Source organism: Sciurus carolinensis, chromosome 11, assembly GCF_902686445.1.
Source record: "Sciurus carolinensis chromosome 11, mSciCar1.2, whole genome shotgun sequence".
Lineage (NCBI taxonomy): Eukaryota > Metazoa > Chordata > Mammalia > Rodentia > Sciuridae > Sciurus > Sciurus carolinensis.
In genome coordinates, this window is record NC_062223.1 from 19,285,641 (window position 1) to 19,298,359 (window position 12,719).

Consider the following 12,719-nt stretch of genomic DNA (forward strand, 5'->3'; position numbering starts at 1 on the left):
ATATGCTTGAAAATAATAAAATATGTCCAACACTTTGTGGTTATTAATTGTGTATGTTGAATAATTCTATATTTTATAAATATAATTGAGCTTTGTTCAGGGATACAGTCAGTTGGAAACAAGTTAATCCTTTTGGATATTGCTTTCATGATTTCTTAAATGAGTCTAGAGCAGTGATTATTCTAGGGCAAATTATACTGCTCTAATGGAGTAAATCTTTTTCAGTGCTATATGTAATTCCCCGTTTCATATTGCCTATGAGTGTTGGACACTGCTTTCTTCAATGTTTAGATTAGTTCTCTTCAATCTTGGGTGGTTGCCGTGTGCATGTGATAATCAGTCACCTCATGAATAATTGAAGATGATTATCCCAAAATGGGATGCCCTTTTCCTCTCTCTCTGATGCATTATGTATTATTATTATTAATAATAATAATATTATTATTATTATTACGATTTTGTGAACTCTGACTGGCTTGTTCTTATCAGGCTCTCCACTTTGTATCTTCAGCTCAGTATTTTTCTAGTCATCCCTCAGACATTCTTAAGCCAAGAAATAACAATACTCATTTCATTTGTTTTTTATCATTTGAAGAAACTGCCTTTAATTGCCTGGTGTCAGTTTTTAAAAATAAATGTACCATATATGTTGTTCATTTGTTTTGTTCTGCTTTGTTTTTGTTTTTCTTGTTTTGTTGGGAGGCTAAACTAAGTTTCCATTTCTCCATATTGATTGGTAGCAGAAAGAAATACTCAACATATATCAAGGTGCACCATGAAAATATTCTTTTAAAAATAGCCTTCTTTGCATCATGAAAATATTCTTTTAAAAATAGTCTTCTTTGCCAATACTCTCACACCCACATCAAGGTGTGCGAATGTTACTGAGTTTTTTTTTTTTTTTTTTTATAATGTCAAGATTCTCATCCCTTTTCATTCCTGTTCCAAACTTGGCCTAAGACTGTATCTACTTCTGAAACTGTTATAAATAAATTCCAACAGGATTTTCTATTTTCAGTCCTCAGTATTCCCTGGTCTGTTATTTAACAGTAGTCCAGCTATCCGTTATCCAAAGGTAGATTGCATCTCAAAGCTAAAATTTATACATAGTGTATTTTATCCACCAGAAAAAAGGACAAATTTTACAATAGCCTAGATGGTATCACTTGGTCAGTTCTACATCATATATCTATCATTGCTTCCCATTTCTTAATCATATTTTATACTCCAGCCACCTTTTTGCTGATGTTCCTGAATGAAACAATCATCTCAGTGTTAAGGAATTCTGCCTTAATGGAGCTCTCACCCTGCAGCAGTCTGCCCTTGGCTATGAATACATCCCACTCACTCAACTCTGCCTTTGAAAGTCAACTGATCAACCGGCTTCCCTAACAAACTTAAGTAAAAATGTAAGTGTCATCCTGCTACTTCTCAATTCTATTTCCATTTTGTTCAGTACCATCTAAAACACTGTATCAGTCACTTCCCATTAAATTTCCTTTAAACTTTATAAAATGAGTTAGTAATGCATGCTTCCTGAACACATCAATCTTTGTGTATAAGGTATTTGGTTTGTAGTAGATCAAACTACAAATAGTGAACAAAGAAAGTCTTTGACTTTAAAATAAAATTTACCCAAAGAGAGGAGGAGAATTTAGGCTATCTTGAGAATTTCTGGGAACGGCATCTAAGTTAGATTTTAAAATAAATACAAATTAATATCTGAAGTATAAGTGGCAATTAGTCATTTACTACAGAAAACTTTTGGTTTGAAAATTATTATTAATGCTTCTTTGTTCTGTGACAACTGCACATTGATTCTTGCTGTCCCATAGAGGCAGCAGTACAAGGTTAAAGCAATTCAAGTTACAGTGTATATTGGCAATTACATAATTTATTGTCATCATATCCTATAATATTAAGTTTTAAAGAGAATATGTGTACACATTTTCCAGGTTCTATGTAGGGCATTTTTCACTTCTTTATTCCTGAAGCTGTAGATCATGGGATTCAGCATGGGTATCACCAGAGTGTAAAATACAGAAGCCATTTTATCAGTGTCAAAGGAATGGCTAGACTTAGGCTGCACATACATAAAGAAGAGAGTCCCATAAAACTATCACTGTCAGGTGAGACCCACACGTGGAGAAGGCCTTGTACCTGCCTTCTGCAGAGTTCGTCCTGAGGATGGTGGCAAGGATCAGAATGTAGGAGACAAGGACTATCAGAAGAGATGAGACCAAATTGAAAGTTGAAAATATTAGAATTATCAGTCTAATTTCATGTGTGTCTGAGCACAGCAACGATATCAAAGGCAGACTATCACAGTAAAAATGCCTGATGACTTTATGTCCACAAAATGAAGAAACAAAAATTTTTATGACGGTCAGTAAAGATAAAAAGACACCGTAGAGATAAGGTATTGCCACCAGCACATGACACAATGCCTGTGACATGATGACTGTGTAGAGCAAGGGATCACAGATGGCCACGTAGCGGTCACAGGCCATTGCTGACAGGATAAAAACTTCACTACTGATGAACACGCTGAAGAAGGTGAGTTGGGTAGCACACCAAGAGTAGGAGATGGTGGGTCGCTTGGCAACAAGATTTACTAACATTTTGGGTCCCACAGCCGTTGAATAACCAAAATCTGTGAAAGACAAGTGTCTGAGGAAGAAGTACATGGGTGTGTGCAGCTGGGCATCTATTTTGGTGAGGAAAATCAAGCCCAAGTTACCAACCACTGAGATCATGTATATAATGAGGAAAATCACAAATAATGGCACCTGCAGTTCAGGGAGGTCTGTGATTCCCATTAGGATGAATTCATTCAGCAATGTTAGGTTGTGTTTGTCCATTGAGGCCACTCAGGGCACCTATACTGGGGATAAACATAAAATAATTGATTCCCATGAGATATGATGATGTTTACATGCACTTTATGTATTTACATATGACAGCTGTATTATATACATGTTTATGCCTTACGCATAAGTACTCTGCATATGTGTATACAAACATACACACACACATATACACACAAAAAAAACGTAAGACCATTCCATATTGCTTACTTATGGACTTTTACACAATCTTGAATGTTGAGAAAATGGAAAAAAATAGTTAATTGAGAACATGGCCATCCAGAGAAAACAATTGCACACCATTCCCTAAAATACCACAGCATTGTTCATCGTTAGTACAATATAAACTAAGGTCAAAACAACTGGGAAAATAGCATAAAATTCACTGAATTAATTTTATTATCAAGAGGGATATTATATTTAGAAAATGATATTCATACTCTGCCCACCTCCTATTTCTTGTATTATTTATTTTTGGTGTTTTGATTGGTGCATATTTTAAATGTATTTTTAGATGTTGATAGACTTTTATTCATTTATTTATATATGGTGCTGAAAATCAAACCCAGTACCTCACACATGTTAGGCAAGTGCTCTACCATGGCACAACCCCGACCTCAAGTTGATACATACTTTGACATATTTATGTGGCACAATATGATATTTTGAGAAATGTACAAAATGTGTAGTGATCAATTCATAGTAATCAGCATTTTCCTCTGTTCAAACATTTTTCCTTTCTCATGTGTGGGAATCTTCAGACTCTTCTAGTTATTTTGAAACACATATTAAGTTGTTGTCTACTACAGTTACCCTACTATGCTACAGAACGCCAGAACCAGTTCTTCCTATCTTCCTAGCTTCTAGTGACAACTGTTCTCTGCTTATATGAGATCCACAAATGAAAAGTTATATTTGTCTTTCTGTGCCTGGTGTAACTTAATTGTGTGAGTGTGTGTGTGTGTGTGTGTGTGTGTGTATCTGTGACCTATTAATTAGAAAACAGTCACCATATCTGTAAGGAGATCTATTCCTAGCATGTCATCTGAGAATTAATTTAGCATCACTAATAATGAACAACCGGATGGGGTGAGGTGTGAGTTGCACTGAACCTTGTGAAGTAGTCTTAGTAAATGTGTTTATCCTGAATATAATCAGCACTTTAGATATGACTTCCAGCTTATGGGCAACACAAGTTATATAGAAACATGAAAAATGTAACTGGAATGAATTCAGTAAAACATTTAGAAAATAACTGAAACCCATTTTTCTACAATGCTTCCAGATCATAAAAAAGAATTGCACACAGCTTTCCTCATCTCTGAAGACTTCACCACCTTGATATTGAACAATGACTGACAGAGCCATCATAAAGCAGGAGAGTTACAAATGCTTATCCCTTATTAATATCATTGAAAAGTCCTCAGTTGAGTAACAGAATATCAAACCCAACAGCGCAATGCTTTGAAAATGAACCGTAAACTTCAACATGGTTAAAATATTAACCTATAGCTAATGCATATTTTATTAAAATTTAAAATATCCATTCAAATTGAGACTACTGCTTACATTTACTTTCATGCTATCAAACTTGGTAGCACACTTTATGACCAGTTAATCATAAATATAATTTGTGTATATTGGATTTCAGCATTTAAAAATTACTGGTTATCATTACTATTCAAATATGTCTTTGACTAATTTAAACTAAAAAAATTTACTTTGCCTCATTAATTTATTCATCCCATCTAATAAAATGTGACTTAATGCTGTTGCATTACAAAAGCCAGGGCATCCTTGGATTGATTACACTGAAATATTTATATATATATATATATATATTTTATAGACAATTTTATGAGTTCTTTATAGTTATACATAACAGAAGAAGAATGCATTTTGACACAATTATGCAAGTATGGAATACATCTTGTTCTAATTCAGTGAGAAATTTATGAAAGTAAACAACCAGCTCTCATTATGTCACATCAATTAAGGCTTATAAAACAGGGGCTTTCTGATGTCCTTTCCTGTTCACTATGGTCACATCTTGGCCTATAGAGGAACTCTGAATTAATATTCCAGTGACAATGCCTTCAGACACACACTTTAGTGACTATGAAAATCAGTATCAACCATTTCCAACTGAAAAACTGAGCTTTTAAAGAAAGGGTTGCAAATAAAGCAATGAAACAGACATAATCCTTGCTCACTGTCATGAGTTGAATTGTGTGACTCCCCCACAACTCCAGCAAAAAATTTGCTTTAGTCTTAACTCCCAGTATCTAAGAACGTGAACTTGTTTGTAAATGTGGGTGCTTGTACTGGAGTAGGGTGGGCAGTGTGACTGGGATCTTCCTAAAAAGAGAAGTACACAGGGAGAAGATGACCATGTGGCAATGGAGGCAGAGGGTGGCGTGATCCACATACAAGCCAAGGAATGCGAAGATAGCTGACACTGGAAGTAGAAAGGCAAGAAAGATGTCCCCCTGCGGGTTTCAGTGGGTGTCCTGTTGACATCCCCATTTCACACTTCCAGCCTCCAGAACTGAGGTAATAACTCTCTGTTGTGTTAAGCCACCAGTTTGTGTTATTTTGTTACAACAGCCCAAAGAAGTTAATACACCCACAAACCATTGTACAAGGCAAACAGCGTGATAAATGCTCTTCCAAGTGAAATATGGAGATTGGGAAATATGAGGAAAAGGCCCATTTTTCTAGAACCTCTCAGAGGAAGTATTTCTGGAGGAGCTGACTTCCATTCCAAAACCAACCAAACAAATAAAAAGATGTTGAAGAAATGCCTGAGTAAACACTTGTGAAGCAGTCACGCCATTTATAAGTGCAAAATGGCACCTAACCCTCCCACTTCCCTACAGCCATTCTTTGTCCAGTTCAAACCATCAGAATATTATTAGAGATGAATCCCAACTCAGATGTTAAGAGACTGATTGTACCAGATTTAACTTGCAAATATTTTTATTAACCTGTATCATGTTCCTAAGAGAAAAATAAATGTCTTTCCTACATTTAAAAAAAAAAAAAAAAAAAAAAAGAAAGGGTTGCTTTTTTAAATCCATGCTAATAAATAAATACTAGTGTCCCTATTTTTAAAGAAAAAATATATTAGTTGTTTCTCTAAAAATGTTGAGACTTTTCACAGGATTACTTTTTATTTGATTTTATTTACATCTAAATTATTTTATTTAATTGCTGAAGATGGTTTGTTCTGACATTTTAAAGTGTTTTTTTTCCCCCAAGCACCTGCTTTATAAAATTGGGCAGTGTAGAGAGTTAAAGAGGTCCAATCATTTGTGAGCCATGTTGGCCTCCTGCATGCTAGCAATTATAGGTTTCAACTCAAAAATAATTGGCAATTATTGTAAAATGAGAGATGAAATGTGCATTTATACACATTCACGTGTTTCTCAAAAAGAGTGGGGAAATGTTGTTATAAGAAGCCCCCCAAAAAATAAGTGGAAAAGATACCTTGATAGTAAGCAAAATATATTTTCCTGCTTTGCATTTTTGAAAGGACTGATTCATTAGGCATTTCTTCATTCCATGATTGATTTGATGTTATTTCAAAAAATCAGATGTTATGGTGTGATGGAGATTGTCTGTAGAAACAGGTGCTTCACTATTTTACTTTGGCTTCACCCACAACTAAAAGTGGCACCTTATGAATGACATTGATAGTTTCAGTGACATCAGTGAGTCTGTGATATGCATGGCCTGTTTGAAACAGATAATGCAAGTCTAACAAAAATATTGACATAGTTCTTTTAATTAAGAGGCAACTGGAAAACTTTATGGAAAAATATGATTAATTACAAATGATAAAATCATATTTGACAACTTGGTTGAGCATCTGAGTGAAAGAAAATTAAAATCTCAGAAAGTTGAGGTTGGAATTTCTTAAATACTATCTGCCTATTTCTTAAATACTATCTGCCTAATTTGTTACATACTATCAGAAGTTCATTTTTTGTTTCTCTTTTTACTATTTACAAAATATCAAATAACCACTTGCATATAAACACTCAACATTTAGCAAAGAGTATAACGCAGGTGTCTGAAATACTGGACTAGCGCAGAAACTGTGGTTATCAAAGGAGACTGCGAAAACTGTGGCTACGTCAATGAAGAGTCACTGGGACTCGGGAAGTCACAGAAACAGGTCAGCTACTCACCTCCAAGGAGGATTGTTTCCAGGTCTCCATGTAATCCTAACATAGCCCGCTAATTTATGGAGCATCTTTGCTCCTTTGAGAGTCTCCCTGAGGAGAGGCTATGCAATTAGTTAATGATTCCTGAGCACTGGAAAGTTCACACAAAACCAGTGGGATATCAGCTGATTGCAGAGTGCATGTGAGGTTCCCATGTCATTGAGGTCATGTTAGAGCCCTCTCTACACCTCCTCTAGGTTAACTCTCTACTGCAACCTGGAGTTTCAAAGTGAAAACGTTGTGCCTGTAGGACATCTTGATAGTTCTTTTTAAATATTTTGTTTTTGTAATTTAGTGACTAAGGACACAATGGAGAAATGTTTAAACACAGATAATCATAGTGTCTTAAATAATCATAAGGAACATGCATGATTAGCTGTTTTTATTTGTTTTCTGGTATTCTAAATGTATTACTCAATAGAATGCACATGTAAACAAATGAAAATTTCAGAAATAAATTTTTACAAGCTTATCACATTTAGTTAAAAAGAATCCACATAAGACAGCAGCAACAAAAATAATAATAATAAAACATTTTCAGATCCAGAAGAATATTTATTTTCCTTTCTAAAATGAACTACTACCACACCCTCATACACAAAAACGTACAACTGTTTTTCTGATTTTAACATCAATATGTTCATTTATTTAAACAATACTTTTAAATTTTTTTGTATTATTCAGCATGAAAATTTGATGCATGTTTACAATTAATAATGGTCAAAAAAGGGTAGTCAGCATTGATATTTCCTTATACCTTTAAAAATGTTTTATGAACATGTAGTGCTGGTGCAGTAGAATCAACTAACAAATTAAATCATATACTTAGATATTTTCTTAAGAAGCTGCTCTTGGGAGAACTCACACTGTGACCAATACAGTTTTACATGATGTCACTGAAAGTAGACCACATTTAGCTGTGGCACATATTCAACTCTATCGATGCATAACAGAAAGAGAAAATAATAATATTAGTTTACTGAATAGCTGGAAGTCCTATCAGAAAGCTGTTTGTAATTGAGGCACTTACACTCAGCATCCACACCCTACATTGTTCCTTACAATGTTCTTTGATTAGAACAGTATAGTGTAGACATAATAACAAATAGAAACAGATTCCCTTATCACTTTCAAAAAACACATCAATAGTGTTAAAACCACCTCACCTAAAATAAGAAACAGGTTCTAATTCTCCTGTTTGTTTGCTAACTTAACTGCAGTAAGGAAAACTGATAAGTAAATCTGCTTTTGTAACTCTCTGGGGGCTTGAAAGAAAGTTCTTGGTTATTCCCAAAGTCTGTGGGAATGACACCAATGTCACTTGGGTGCATGTTAATTATCCCGAGTTCCACTGAACTCCCTATTGAGGAATTCTGTTGCCATGATTCAGCTTCTTTCCTTCATTATTAATTTTGTTGGCCACTACTCACATATCTGATTTAAGTATACTATTTATTGGAGGCATGATTTAGTCACCCATAATGTCACCATTTGACATTTCCCAAAGTGGTTTACACCAGGTTTTATGTCTGTGGACTGATAACTCTTTGATCAGCTCCTAAAGTAATTCTTAAAAACTCAGAAAGTCTTCATACTATGTGTATCACTCAACTTTTTAAACTTTAGTAAATAAAAATAATGTGACCTTAATTTGGTATCAGTCCTCACTTCCCATTCCCACTTCAGTTCTCCTGTGCAAGTGTTGCTATGTGTCCCTAAGAATTAGGATATTCTTATAAAGTAAATATAGTGTACATTCATTGTGCACACATGTTGCTTTGTATTTCTTGTTAATACCTAAGGTTTTTACTCTATGTTTTAGAACTATATCCATTTTAATATGCATGGCATTAGAACTTTGATGAATTCCATTGAGTAAAATTACTAAAATCTGTCTACCTCTTTTTTATATACACGTGTTTTTGTAGTAAAGGAATTTAGTTTGTTAATAATTCTTGATGTCTCTATATGTTAACATATTTAAAGATTTTGTATGTCTTCGCACTGGCCCATGAACAGACATCTCTGTGACGTACCTCCTTGAATGGGTCCTTCATTCAGGAAATATGAATTCAATTAACTTAGATAAGGATGGATTTGTTTTAAGATTACATTAATTAATATACATTCTACCTTCAGTGCAGGAGAAATTTATACCCCCAAATTCCAAATTTTGAATATGTATTGCAGGCACATATGATTAGTCATTGGAATACATGATCAGATCAGATAACACTTGATAGAACTAAATTGCTTTAGTTGCTTTGATATATTATTTTATTAAATAATTACAATATTGGACTGAATTTGATATAGAATAATGTACTAAGCACAATCCAAGTCCACAAAAAATCCAGATATTAAACAGAGACATGAAAACTTTTGTTAATTTATATATAAATAGAATTTTAAAGTGTGTATAAAGTGATAAGAAGGAACACTTTTTAAAGTTTTATTATATCCCCTGTTTATTTTGAGATCATAGCAATCTTTATGCCCACAACAACAAAAATCTATATTTGAACATAAACACTTTAAATAGGCTTAATTCTAGCCTGCTTTGGTGCCAACATAACATGGAAAAGGACAAGAACCAGAGCTTTGACTCTCTTGACCAATTTTCAAGTGTTTTCTTTCTGAAGCTGATCTTTGCCTGTTCTTTTCAAAGGACTTACAATCAGCATACTACAGAGATAAAGTCACATCAATGTTCATTGCTGCTCATTTCACCATAGCCAGATTGGGGAACCAACCTAGATGCCCTTCAGTTGATGAATGGATAAAGAAACTGTGGCATATATATACAATGGAATATTACTCAGCCATAAAGAATGATAAAATTATGGCATTTGCAGGCAAATGGATGAAATTGGAGAATATCATGCTAAGTGAGATAAGCCAATCTCAAAAAACCAAAAGAAGAATGATCTGGCTGATAAGTGGATGATGACACGTAATGGGGTGTGGGAGGAGTTAGTTTTAGGGTTAGAGTTAGGGTTAGGGAGGTGGGCAAGAATGGGGGAAGGAAGGACCGTATAGAGGGAAAAGAGGGGTGGGAGGGGTGGGGGGAAGGGAAAAATAACAGAATGAATCAACCAATATTACCCTATGTAAATTTATGATTACACAAATGGTATGCCTTGACTCCATGTACAGAGAAACAACATGTATCCCATTTGTTTACAATAAAAAAGAAATAAAAAAAAAAATAAAGTGTGACTAGGTTTGGAAATCACAAAATAAAAAGTGGAAAGAAAAATTTAAAAAAATTTCAAAAATAAAAAAAAGTATCATTTTACAAAATTCTCTTATATTGTTTCCTGAGTCTTTCTGAATATCAGTTAACATAATATAATATTAAATCTGAATAATATTCCATTGTGTATATTTACCACTGTTCCTTTATCCATTCATCTGTTGAAGGACATGTAGGTTGGTTCCATAATCTAGCTATTGTGAACTGAGCTGCTATAATCATTGATGTGACTGTGTTACTGTAGTATGCTAATTTTAAGTCCTTTGGGTATAAACCTAGGAGTGGGATAACTGGGTCAAAAGGTGGGTCCATTCCAAGTTTTCTGAGGAATCTCCACACTGCTTTTCAGAGTGGCTGCACCAATTTACAACTCCACCAGCAATGTAAAAATGTGCCTTTTCCCCACATCCTCGCCAACATCTATTATTTGTGTTCTTGATAATAGCCATTCTAATTGGAGTAAGATGAAATCTTAGAGTTGTTTTAATGTGCATTTCTCTAATTACTAGAGTTGTTGAACACTTTTTCCTATATTTATTTATTTGAAATATGAATCAAACAGAAAGTCTAAGAGAGTTTTTAACTTCCTTTTTCTGGGAAAAGTGGCAGAATGATTTCATGTTCCACAATGTCAACCTTTGCACAAATCAGGTTCTCTTATTACATTCCAAAAATACATTTAATTCCCATCCCAGTGTAAAGAGTACTACAAAATTTTTCTATAATTTCTTGATAACAGGTTGCCATTATCCATTTAGAAAACATTGAATAACATAAATATCAACCAAATTTCTTATTTCTGCATAAATCTGAAGGAGACTATTGCTATAGAAAATTTTAGTTCAGAGAACACCAACTTGGTAAAGTGTTCTCTTAAACTTTACATCTTAAAAGACTTGTATACTTGAAGAACATGAATACACCTAGTATACAAAGAAGTCAGTAAGGATTAGCATCACAGCTAAACAGATGTCCTTATATTGTCTAACTTGAACTTTTAAAGTAAAATTTAGAACCCATAGTGAATGGTAATAAAAATTTCATGTTTGCCTGAGTTAGCAGTACTAGAAAAAAATCAAAGGATAGTCTTAAGTCTCTTCTACATTTAGGAAACAGTGTTAATGATCAGAAATAGACTTAGTAAAGCAAACAGATACAAGCCTACCCTTCAAGTGGCAGTGTAACCCTTCTCTGTCAGATCCAGTGTATAAGAGAGAGCACTTATTTGGTTACCTTGCTGGTAAATCTACATAACCTTTCATTTTACAAACTTTTACATGGCACTTAGATAAGAAGGAATGCTTTTGTTAATGTTGATAAAGTAGTTGTTGAAATGACACAAAAAATTGACAGACATCCAATAAAGGAGGTGGGATGAGTGATCACCAAACCTCATTTTCCTTTCCTTATGGGTACATTTCTAGATTATTTTGGATTCTCCTCTGGTTAGTCTTGGCACAATGACTGGGTTCCAGCCTATGTCAGACATCTCCCAACATCTTCTATGCAGTAGGCAGTTCTTTTCATTACTCAGTCTTGTGCCCAGTGCCTTTCCTCAATGCCTTGCTGTTACAGAGCTTGTGCTTCCCTACTGCTAAAAGAAGTCTCTATAAAAAAAAAAAAGGAAAATTGTTGAAAAGGCCAGGCACAGTGGCATATGCCTGTAATCTCACCAAGGGAGGCTGAGACAGGAGGATCACAAGTTCCAAGCCAACCTCCACAAATGAACAAGGCTCTAAGCAACTTAGCAAGACCTTGTCTCAAAATAAAATAAGTGAATACAAATAAAAAGAGCTGGGGATATGACTCAGTGGTAGAGCACCCATGTGTTTAATCCCTGGTACCATAAACAAAACAGCAAACAAAAACAACAATAAAAATATTGAACAACCATCTAACAGGCAGGAAATCATTAAAAAAGTGATCACAATAGAAAAGATGTCACTCGATCCAGGAACTGCTTCTTAGCTGCTATACTGATTGCCTGGTCAATATTTTTAGCATTTTGTTTAAGGAAGGGTTTACCAGGGATTGAACCCAGGGGTGATTAACCACTGAGCCACAACACAGACCTTTTTTCATTTCTTTCTTTCTTTCTTTCTTTCTTTCTTTCTTTCTTTCTTTCTTTCTTTCTTTCTTTCTTTCTCTTCTTTCTTTCTTTCTTCTTTCTTTCTTTCTTTTCTTTCTTTCTTTCTTTCTTTCTTTCTTTCTTTCTCTTTGAGACAGCATCTTGACAAGTTGCTTAGGGCTTTGCTCATTTTCTGGGACTGGCTTGCTGGCTTTGAACTTGCAATCCTCCTCCCTCAGCCTCACAAGATGCTAGGATTCCAGGTGTGCACCACCAAACCCAACTTTAACCTCTTAAAA

The 12,719-nt window shown here is 34.5% G+C and overlaps 1 pseudogene; it reads right to left on the minus strand.

Moving 5' to 3' along the window:
• Positions 1 to 1,918: 1,918 nt before the first annotated feature.
• Positions 1,919 to 2,861, minus strand: LOC124959115 (olfactory receptor 8K3-like; annotated as a pseudogene).
• Between the last annotated feature and the right edge of the window lie 9,858 nt (positions 2,862 to 12,719).